We start from the raw sequence: 12,486 nt of genomic DNA, 5'->3' as shown, positions 1-12,486 counted from the left end.
CTTGTAGTTGGCACCTAAAGTGAGGGGCAGTCTTGTGAGATTGAGCCCTTAACCTGTGTGGTCTGTGCTAATTCTGCGTAATTAGTGTAATACTTGAATCAAATTGTAGGACACTCGGGTGGTGTCCACAGAAAAGTAGAGAATTGCTTGGTGTGGAAACCCCACACGTGTCGTGTCAGAGGTGTTGTGAGGAGAGGAATAGGGTTTTTTTTTAATCATCCAAAGTATGTTCTCCAACCACATTAGAATTACAAATTAGAGATCAATAACCAGAAAGATCCCTGAGAGGTCCCTAAATATGTGCAAACTAAACAATACACTTCCAAATAATCATGGACCAAAGAAGAAATCATAAAGGGAAATCTGAAAATATTTTGAACTCAATGAAGATGAAAACCCAATGTGTCAAATTTTGTGGACTATAACTACAACATATACGGAGAAATTTATGTACTAAACACATACACAATGAAAGAAAGACCTCCAACCAATGACATCAACTAATCAAACCCAGTAGAAGCAGAAGAAGAGTAAAAAGAATAGAAATCAGAAAGTGAGGGAAAATGGCAGACAGGAGGCAGGACTAACTTGAGGCTCCCACTCAGATGGACAGAGCAGCTTGTGGAGACACACTGTGAACTTTGGCTCCAAGAACTACTGAAGAACACACCAGGAAAGCTGAGAGAATCCACGGACCCTTTGAAAGAGGTGGCTTGTTGCTGCGGGCTCCATGACACACTGACAAACTATGAGTGTCTAAAGTGTGAAAGGGAAACAACTGCCCCCAAACACACATCCTCACTGGGGAACCTGAAGAACCAGATCACGGGAGAAGGATTTGACCTTATAGGGAGCTAAGACAAATTTAGAGAGCTGAGCAAATTATAGGGGTAGGGGGAGCAGTGGGAAGAGTTCCGTGGGCACTGTCAGACGCCAGGGAAGCCATTTCTGCTTTTGTCTCTCAGGAGTTATTGGGGAGGGGTGCCAGAGGAACTGGGGAAAGATCACAGGGAGAAGGAAACTTCCAGCTGAACTGTGAAACAATTTGTGCAGTTTCCTGGGCAGAGTCTGGAGAGGAGGTGATCTGGGAGTACAGATAGGCGCACAGAAGCTGCTGCAGGTGGGGAGGGGTGAAACCTGAAAGTCCCACTTGTTTTCTCAGCAGGGAGGCTTGTAGCCTGGGGCATGTCCCTCTCGTGCTGTTGGGGGGACATGGTGGGAGTGAGACTGGCCTTGCTGGCTGTATGGGCATTGGGTAATGCCTGTCACTGCCAGCTTTCCCCCAGTCCCCTGGCAAGCTACGTGACCCAGCAGAGGCAGCCATAATCTCCCTGGAATCATAACTCCATTGGCCTGAGAACCACACCCCCATCCTCCACAACAGCCACAGGAAGCCCACCCACCGAGGACAGTCTGGGCTCAGACATGCATAAATCTGCCCCCACCTGATGGTCTTTCTCTACCCACCCTGGTAGCTGAAGACAAAGAACACCATCTCTTGGGAACTCTATGGCCCTGCCCAACACCAAAGAAACCAAATACTTACCATCCAGGTGGCATTAGGGCAAGCTTGTATCCTCCCTACACTATTGCAGCTGAGACTCTCTTGAAAGCGCCACCTCCTGGCTGGAGGCCAACCAACACTAATCCAGCGCACTAAAAACTACAACCAAGGACTCTCTCAGAGTCCATTTCACTCCCCTGCTATCTCCACTGGAGAAGGTGCTCGTACTCACGGTTGACGGACCTGAAGACAGATGACATCACAAGACTCTTTGCAGACACTCCCCAGTACCAGCCTGGAGCCTGGTAGCTCAGCTAGGTGGCTAGACCCAGAAAAAATATAACAATAACTACAGTTCGGCTCTCAGGAAGCCCCATCCCTAGGGGAAGGGAAAACACCACATAAAGGGAGCACCCCATGGGACAAACGAATCTGAACAATAGCCCTTGAGCCCTAGATCTTCCCTCTGACATAGGGTACCCAAATGAGAAGGAACCAGAAAAACAATTCTGGTAATATGACAAAACAAGATTTTTTAACACTCCCAAAAGATCACACTAGCTCACCAACAATGGAGCCAAACCAAGAAGAAATCTCTGAATGGCCAGAAAAATAATTCAGAAGTTTGAGTATGAAGCTACACATGGAGGCACCAGAGAAAGGTGAATACCAACTTAAAAAAAAAAAAAAAAAAAAAGGTTACAAGACATGGATGAAAAAATCTCCAGAGAAATAGATAGCATAAATAAATAAAACAAATCACAACTTCTGAAATGAAGGACACACTTAAAGAAACACAAAATACACTGGAAAGTGTCAACAACAGAATCAAACAAGCAGAAGAAAGAAATTGAGAGCTCGAAGACAAGTCTTTTGAATTAACCCAATTCAACAAAGACAAAGAAAAAAGAATTTTAAAAAATGAACAAAGCCTCCAAGAAGTTTGGGATTATGTTAAATGACCAAACCTAAGAATAATTGGTGATTCTAAGAAAGAAATCTGAAAGTTATGAAAACACATTTGAGGGAATAATCAAGGAAAACTTCCCTGGCCTTGCTAGAGATCTAGATAGCCAAATACAAGAAGCTCAAAGAACACCCGGGAAATTTATTGCAAAAAGATCATTGCCTAGGCACCTAGTCATCAGGTTAGCTAAAGTGAAGACAAGGAAAGAATCTTAAAAGCTGTGAGGAAAAAGTATCAAGTAACCTATAGAAGAATACCTATCAGATTAACAGCACATTTCTCAGCAGAAACCCTACAAACCAGAAGGGATTGGGGTCCTACCTTTAGCCTCCTTAAACAAAACAATTTGTCAGCCAAGAGTTTTGTATCCAATGAAACTAAGCTTCATAAATGAAAGAAAGATACAGTCTTTTTCAGACAAACAAAGGTTGAGAAAATTTGTCACTACCAAGCCAGCACTACGAGATCTCCTAAAAGGAGTTGTAAATCTTGAGACAAATCCTCAAAATATATAAAAATAGAACCCCCTTAAAGCATAAAACTCACAGGATATATAAAACAATAATGCAATGAAAAAAAGAAAAACCAAGGTATTCAGGCAACAACCAACATGATGAATAGAATAGTACCTCACATCTCAATACTGACATTGAATGTAAATGGCCTAAATGTTCCACTTAAAAGATACAGAATGGAAGAATGGATAAGAATTCACCAACCAACTATCTGCTCTCTTCAAGAGACTCACCAAACAACACATAAGAACTCAAATAAACTTAAGGTAGGAGGTGGAAAAAGATATTCCATGCAAATGGACACCAAAAGTGAGCAGGAGTAGCTATTGTTATATCAAACAAAATAAACTTTAAAGCAAAATGTTAAAAAAGACAAAGAAGAACATTATATAATGATAAAAGGACTAGTCCAAAGGGAAAATATCACAATCCTAAATATACATACACCTAACACTGGAGCTCCCAAATTTATAAAACAATTACTATTAGAATTTTAAAAATGAGACAGACAGCAACACAATAATAGTGGGAGACTTCAGTACCCCAATGACAGCACTAGACAGGTCATCAAGACAGAAAGTCAACAAAGTAACAATAGACTTAAACTATACCCTAGAAAAAATGGACTTAGATATTTAGAGAACATTCTACCCAACAACTGCAGAATGTACATTCATCAGCACATGGAACATTCTCCAAGATAGAGTACATGACAGGCCACGAAAGAAGTCTCAATAAATTTCAGAAAATTGAAGTTATATCAAGTACTCTCTCAGACCACAGTGGAATAAAACTAAAAATTACCTCCAAAAGGAACACTCAAAACCATGCAAATACATGGAAATTAAATAACCTGCTCTTGAATGATCGTTGGGTCAACAATGAAATCAAGATGGAAATTTAAAAATTCTTTGAACCAAATGATTATAGTGATATGACCTACTAAAACCTTTGGGACACAACAAAACCAGCATTAAGAGGAAAGAAAGTTCGGAGCAGTAAATACCTGCATCAAAAAGTTGAAAGAGGACAGTCTGAGGTCACAACTCGAGAAACTAGAGAAACAAACAAAAAAAACCAAACACAAATGCAGCAGAAGAAAAGAAATAACAAAGATCAGAGCAGAACTAAAGAAAATTGAGACAAAAATAAACAAAAGATAAAAGAAACAAAAAGCTTGTTCTTTGAAAAGATAAACAAAATTGATAGACCATTAGCAAGATGAACCAAGAAAAGAAGAGAAAAGATCCAAATAAACTCGATTAGAAACAAAAGAGGAGATACTATAACTGATACCACAGAAATACAAAAGATCATTGCAGGCTACTATGAACACCTTTACATGCACAAAGTAGAAAACCTAGAGGAGATGGATAAATTCCTGGAAATATACAACCTTCCTAGATTAAACCAGGCAGGAAGAAATTAAAATTCCAAACAGACCAGTAATAAGCAGCAAGACTGAAATGATAATAAAAAAATTGCCAACAAGAAAAAGTTCAGGGCCAGACAAGTTCACAGTTGAATTCTATGAGAAATTCAAAGAAGAATTGGTACCAATCCTATTGACACTATTTCAAAAGACAGAAAAAGAGGGAATCCTCCCTAAATCATTCTATGAAGCCAGTATCACCCTAATACTAAAACCAGGAAAGAACATCACACACAAAAAAGAAAATTACAGACCAATCTCCCTAATGAACATAGATGCAAAAATCCTCAACAAAATACTAGCTAATGGAATCCAACAGCAAGTAAAAAAGGTAATCCACCATGATCAAGTGGGATTCATACTAGGGATGCAGGGATGGTTTAACATACGCAAGTCAGTAAATGTGATACACCACATAAACAGAATTAAAAACAAAAATAACATGATCATCTCAATAGACACAGAAAAAGCATTTGACAAAATCCAGCATCACTTTATGATTAAAACCCTCAGCAAAATTAGCATAGAAAGGATACACTTTAAGTTAATAAAAGCCATCTATGACAGTCCCACAGCCAACATTATACTGAATGGGGAAAAGCTAAAAGCATTCCCTCTGAGAACTGGAACCAGTCAAGGATGCCCACTTTCACCACTTCTATTCAACAAAGCACTGGAAGTCCTATCCAGAGTAATCAGACAAGAGAAAGAAATAAAGGGCATCCAAATCAGTAAAGAAGAAGTGAAACTGTTGCTGTTCACCAATGATATAATGGTATACCTAGAAACCCTAAAGCCTCATCCTAAAAGCTCCTAGAACTGATAAATGAATTCAGCAGTTTCAGAATACAAAATCAACATACACAAATCAGTAGCACTGCTATACACCAACAGCAACCAAGCTGACAATCAATTCAAGAACTCAACCCCTTTTACAATAGCTGCAAAACAAAGAAACAAACAAACAAAAAACACTTAGGAGTATATTACACCTAACCAAGGGGGTGAAAGACCTCTACAAAGAAAACTATAAAACACTGCCAAAAAAAATCACAGATGACACAAACAAATGGAAATAAATGCCATGCTCATGAATGGGTAGAATCAATATTGTGAAAATGGCCACACTGCCAAAAGCAATCTACAAATTTAATGCAATTCCCATCAAAATACCACCATCATTCTTCAAAGAACTAGAAAAACAATTCTAAAATTCATATAGAACCAAAAAAGAGTCCATATAGCCAAAGCAAGGCTAAGCAAAAAGAACAAATCTGGAGGCAACACATTACCTGACTTCAAACTATACTATAAGGATACAGTCACCAAAACAGCATGGTACTGATATGAAAATAGGTTCACAGACCAATGGAACAGAATAAAGAACCCAGAAATAAAGCCTACTACCTACAGTCAACTGATCTTCAACAACGGAAACAAAAATATAAAGTGGAGAAAGGACACCCTATTCAACAAATGGTGCTGAGATAACTGGCAAGCCGCATGCAGAAGAATGAAACTGGATCCTCATCTCTCACCTTATAAAAAAATCAACTCAAGATGGATTAAAGACTTAAATCTAAGATCTGAAACCATAAAAATTCTAGAAGGTAATATCAGAAAAACCCTTCTAGACATTGGCTTAGGCAAGGATTTTATGACTACGAACCCAAAAGCAAATTCAAGAAAAACAGAGATAAATAGTTGGGGCTGAATTAAACTAAAAAGCTTCTGCACTGTAAAAGCAATAATCAGCAGAGTGAACAGACAACCCACAGAGTGGGAGAAAATCTTTGAAAACTATGCATCTGACAAAGGACTGATATCCAGAATCTATGAGAAATTCAAATCAGCAAGAAGAAAACAAATAATCCCATCAAGAGTGGGCTAAAGACATGAATAGACAATTCTCAATTCTCAAATATAAAAATAGCCAAGAAACATATGCAAAAATGTTCATCATCACTAATCATCAGGAAGATACAAATAAAAACCATAATGCAATACCACCTTACTCCAGCAAGAATGGCCATAATCAAAAAATCTAAAAACAATAGAAGTTGGTGGGAGTGTGGTGAAAAGGGAACACTTGTATATTGCTGATGGGAATGTAAACTAGTACAAACCACTGTGGAAAACAGTGTGGAGACTCCTTAAAGAACTAAAAGTAGAACTACCATTTGATCCAGCAATCCCACTACTGGGTATCTACCCAGAGGAAAACAAATCATTATATGAAAAAGATACTTGAACACACATGTTTATAACAGCAGAATTCACAATTGCAAAAATATGGAATCATCCCAAATGTCCATCAGTTAACAAGTAGATAAAGAAAATATGGTACAAACATACTATGGAATGCTAATCTGCCTTAAAAAGAAATGAAATAATGGCATTCACAGCAACCTAGGTGAAGTTGGAGACCATTACTCTAAGTGAAGCAACTCAGAAATGGAAAACTAAACATCGTATGTTCTCACTCATAAGTGGGAGTTAAGCTATGAGGATGCAAAGGTATAAGAATGATACAATGCACTCTGGGGACTTTGGGGAATGGGTGGGAGGTGAGTGAGGGATGAAACACTACACACTGGGTGCAGTGTACACTGCCTGGGTAAAGGGTACACCAAAACCTCAGAAATCACAACGAAAGAACTTATACATGTAATTAAACATTACTTTCCCCCAAAAAATACTGAAATAATTAAAAAAATAAACAAAAGCGAAAAGAGAGAAATGACATTAATGTTCAGAGACAGACAATCTATTCATGGATGTATGAAGGCTGGAAATTTTAGGAAATCCACATAAAATCAACATTGCCTGTGCTAAAACAAAACCTGACAACTCTCCATTTTCTTAGGAGCAAAATTGCAAAAAGTGACATTATCATCCATCCTAGAAGAATGAAACACACATCACCTTTACTGTATGAGTAAATGATTTGTTTTTCTTTGAAAGAGCATCCAAGTTTACTGTATTCATTTTCACACTGATCAAAGAGAACACCTTCTGTTAACAGGTACCTTCAGTTTTCAGGACCAGGCAGAAATTCTGTCTTCTACCTTTAAAGGTCAATCACAAAATTAAAGGCAGCTGCTAGGCCCCTCTGATGGTCCCTCTGACTGGGACCATCAGTGGGAAGGACGGAGGCTTGAGCTTCCCTGGTCCCCCAGATCATCTGGGTAATGCCCCCGCTGCAGCTGCACCCCATGATGTCCCCGATTTGGCGAGGCACTGGCCTGGCCCATGAGGGACCCTATGGCCAGCAGTTGCCCAGCGAGTGATGCTTTGCGTGCTTTTAGTGTTCTGAGGCCAATGGTCACGAAGCTGTGCACACGTGGTCCCGGCTGCAGACTTCGGAAACTTCTGGAAGCTGAATTTCTAAGGGAACGTTCCGACCACTACACTGCTGTCATGGGCAGCTACCTGAGCTAGTTTCTGGGCTGGCCCCAGGCCAGGGTGCTGCCCTGCGCCCAGAAACACTGGGCCCTGTGGTCCAGGCCCGTCCTCCGCTCCCAGGTTAAGGATGGCTGCAAAGTCATCTATGTCAATGGGAAGCGCTGGGTCTCCACCCAGCCCCTTCCCAAGGCTCCTCCTGGCTGGGACTATGCCCACATCCAGAGAGAGATGGTCCGAGAGGCCTGGAGGTGCTTTCCGAACAGGCCACCACTCCTGAGCATCACTGGGTGGGACTTTTCCGAGGCTCACCTGCCTACATGAAGCAGTGGCTTTGGAAGGCTTGGCACCCCCGGCCCATCCGCAGCCTGGTGACCATGAAAATCATTTAGCTCATATAAGAATTACAGAAAGAAAAGGTAGGGTGGCTGGCAAGATGGCCGAATAGAAGCAGCTCCAGTCATGGCCGGGCATGGTGGTTAATGCCTGTAATCCCAACACTTTGGGAGACCGAGGCAGGCAGATCACAAGGTCAGGAGTTTGAGACCAGCCTGGCCAATATGGTGAAACCCCGTCTCTACTAAAAATACAAAAAGTAGCCGGGCGTGGTGGTGGGCACCTGTAGTCCCAGCTACTTTGGAGGCTGAGGCAGGAGAATCACCTGAAACTGGGAGATGGAGGTTGCAATGAGCCAAGATCATGCCACTGCACTCCAGCCTGGGTGACCCAGTGAGACCCCGTGTCAGAAAAAAAAAAAAAAAAGTAACAGCTTCGGTAACTCCCAGCAAGATCAATGCAGAGGGCGGGTGATTTCTGCATTTCCAACTTAGGTAACAAGACTCATCTCACTGGGACCGGTTAGACACTGGATGCAGCCCATGGCGGGTGAGATGAAGCAGGGTGGGGCGCTGCCTCACCTGAGAAGTGCTAGTGGGTCTAAGAACTACCTCCCCTAGCCAAGGGAAGCCATGAGGGACTGTACCGTGAGGAACAGTGCATTCCAGCCCAGATACTATGCTTTTCCCATGGTCTTCACAACCCACAGACCAGGAGATTCCCTTGGGTGCCTATGCCACCAGGGCCCTGGATTTGAAGCACAAAATTGTGCGGCCATTTGGTAGACACTGAGCTAGCTACAGGAGTTTTTGTTTTTTTTTTTTCATACCCCAGTGGTAATTGGAACATCAGCGAGACAAAACCATTCACTCCCCTGGAAAGGGGGCTGAAGCCAGGGAGCCAAGTGGTCTTGCTCAGTGGGACCCACCCCCACGGAGCCCAGCAAGCTAAGATCCACTGGCTTGAAATTCTCACTGCCAGCACAGCAGTCTGAAGTCAATGTGGGATGCTGGAGCTTGGTGGAGAAAGGGGTATCCACCATTACTGAGGCTTGAGTAGGTGGTTTTCCCCTCACAGTGTAAACAAAGCTGCTGGGAAGTTCAAACTGGGCGGAGCCCACCTCAGTGCCACAAAGCCGCCACAGCCAGACTGCCTCTCTAGATTCCTCCTCTCTGGGCAGGGCATCTCTGAAAGAAAGGCAGCAGCCACAGTCAGGGGCTTATAGATAGAATTCCCGTCTCCCTGAGACAGAGCATCTGCAGAAAGGGGCAGCTGTGGGTGCAGCTTCAGTAGACTTAAACGTTGTTCCTGTCTGCCAGCTCTGAAGATTGCAGCAGATTTCCCAGCACAGTGCTTGAGCTCTGCTAAGGGACAGACTGCTTCCTCAGGGGGTCCCTGACCCCCATGACTCCTGTACTGGGAGATACCTCCCAGCAGGGGTCAACAGACACCTCATAAAGGAGAGCTCCGGCTGGCATCTGGCAGGTGCCCTTCTGGGACAAACCTTCCAGAGGAAGGAACAGGCAGCAATCTTTGCTGTTCTGCAGCCTCCGCTGGTGATACCCAGGCAAACAGGGTCTGGAGTGGATCTCCAGCAAACTCTAGCAGACCTGCAGTAGAGGGGCCTGACTGTTAGAAGGAAAACTAACAAACAGAAAGGAATAGCATAACATTAACAAAAAGGAAGTCCACACAAAAACCCCATCGGAAAGTCACCAACATCAAACACCAAAGGTAGATAATCCATGAAGATGAGGAAAAACCAGCGCAAAAAGGCTGAAAATTCCAAAAACCAGAATGCCTCTTCTCCTCCAAAGGATCACAACTCCTCGCCAGCAAGGGAACAAAACTGGATGGAGAACGAGTTTGACAAACCAACAGAAGGAGGCTTCAGAAGGTGTGTAATACCAATGTCCTATGAGCTAAAGAAGCATGTTGTAATCCAAGGCAAGGAAGCTAAGAACCTTGAAAAAAGGTGAGAGGAATTGCTAACTGGAATAACCAGTTTAAAGAAGAACATAAATGATCTGATGGAGCTGAAAAACATAGCATATGAACTTCATGAAACATACATAAGTTTCAAAAGCTAAATCGATCAAGCAGGAAAAAGGATATCAGAGATTGAAGATCAATTTAATGAAGTACAGCATGAAGACAAGATTAGAGAAAAAAGAATGAGAAGTAATGAACAAAGCCACCAAGAAATATGGGACTATGTGAAAAGACCAAACCAATGTTTGATTGGTGTACCTGAAAGTGATGGGGAGAATGGAACCAAGGTGGAAAACACTCTTCAGGATATTATTCAGGAGAACTTCCTCAACCTAGCAAGACAGGCCAACATTCAAATTCAGGAAATACAGAGAACACCACTAAGATACTCCTCGAGAAGAGCAACCCCAAGACACATAATCGTCAGATTCACCAAGGTTGAAATGACAGAAAGAATGTTAAGGGCAGCCAGAGACAAAGGTCAGGTTACCCACAAAGGGAAGCCCATCAGACTAACAGCAGATCTCTCCGCAGAAACCATACAAGCCAGAAGAGAGTGGGGGCCAATATTCAACATTCCTAAAGAAAGGAATTTTCAACCCAGAATTTCATATCCAGCCAAACTAAGCTTCAAAAGTGAAGGAGAAATAAAATCCTTTACAGACAAGCAAATGCTGAGAGATTTTATCATCACCAGGCCTGCCTTACAAGAGCTCCTGAAGGAAGCATTAAACATGGAAAGGAACAACCACTACCAGCTACAGCAAAAACATACCAAATTGTAAAGACCATTGACACCATGAAGAGACTGCATCAACTGGCAGAATAACCAGCTAGCATCATAATGACAGGATCAAATTCACACATAACCATATTAACCATAAATGTAAATGGGCTAAATGCCCCAATTAAAAGACACTGACTGATAAATTGGATAAAAAGTCAAGACTCATTGGTGTGCTGTATTCAGGAGACCCATCTTGTGTGCAAAGACACACACAGGCTCAAAACAAAAAAATGGAGGAATTTTTACCAAGCAAATGGAAAGAAAAAAAAAACAGGGGTTGCATTCCTAGCCTATGACAAAACAGACTTTAAACCAACAAAGATCAAAAAAGGCAAAGAAGGGCATTACATAATGATAAAGGGATCAATGCAACAAGAAGAGCTAACTATTCTAAACATATATGCACCCAATACAGGAGCACCCAGATTCATAAAGCAAGTTCTTAGTGACCTACAAAGAGACTTAGACTCCCACACAATAATAGTGGGAGACTTTGACACCCCACTGTCAATATTAGACAGATCAATGAGAAAGAAAATTAACAAGAATATTCAGGACTTGAACTCAGCTCTGGACCAAGCAGACCTAATAGACATCCACAGAACTCTCCACCCCAAATTAACAGAATATACATTCTTCTCTGCACCACATCACATTTATTCTAAAATTGACTACTTAATTGGAAGTAAAACGCTCCTCAGAAAATGGAAAAGAATGTAAATCCTAACAAACAGTCTCTCAGGCCACAGTGCAATCAAATTAGAACTCGGGATTAAGAAACTGACTCCAGTCCAGGCATGTGGCTCACGCTTGTAATCCCTGCACTTTGGGAGGCTGTAGTGTGCAGATCACCTGAGGTTGGGTATTCGAGACCAGACTGACCAACATGGAGAATCCCTGTCCCTACTAAAAATACAAAATTAACTGGGCATGGTGGTGTGTGCCTGTAATTCCCACTACTTGGGAGGCTAAGGCAGAAGAATCGCTTGAACCCAGGAAATGGAGGGTGCAGTGAGCTGAGATCACACCATTACATTCCAGCCTGGGCAACAAGAGCAAAACTCCATCTCAAAAAAAAAAAAAAAGAAAAGGAAAAAAGAAACTCACTCAAAACCACATAACTATATAAAAACGGAACAACCTGCTCCTGAATGACTACTGGGTACATAACGAAATTAAGGCAGAAATAAATAAGTTCTTAAAAACTAATAAGAACAAAGACACAACATACCAGAATCTCTGGGACACAGCTAAAGCAGTGTTTAGAGCAAAATTTATAGCACTAAATGCCCACAGGAGAAAGCAGGAAAGATCTAAAATCGACACCCTAACATCACAATTAAAAGACCTCGAGAAGCAAGAGTAAACAAATTCAAAAGCTAGCAGAAGACAAGAAATAACTAAGATCAGAGCAGAACTGAAGGAGACAGAGACACGAAAAAACCTTAAAAAAAAGTCAATGAATCCAGAAGCTGGTTTTTTGAAAAGATTAATAAAATAGATAGACCACTAGCCAGACTAATAAAGAAGAAAAGAGAGAAGAATTAAATA

The 12,486-nt window shown here is 41.6% G+C and overlaps 1 protein-coding gene across 2 annotated transcripts in view; it reads right to left on the bottom strand.

Annotated features, from left to right (window-relative positions):
• The window catches only part of MTUS2 (microtubule associated scaffold protein 2), a 481,365-nt gene that overhangs the window by 294,756 nt on the left and 174,123 nt on the right, over nucleotides 1-12,486 (bottom strand). The window lies entirely within an intron of this gene.

Source organism: Pan troglodytes, chromosome 14 (genome assembly GCF_028858775.2).
Source record: "Pan troglodytes isolate AG18354 chromosome 14, NHGRI_mPanTro3-v2.0_pri, whole genome shotgun sequence".
Lineage (NCBI taxonomy): Eukaryota > Metazoa > Chordata > Mammalia > Primates > Hominidae > Pan > Pan troglodytes.
The sequence above is the reverse complement of the archived record's forward strand: the minus strand, read 5'-3'. Positions and strand labels throughout refer to the sequence as shown.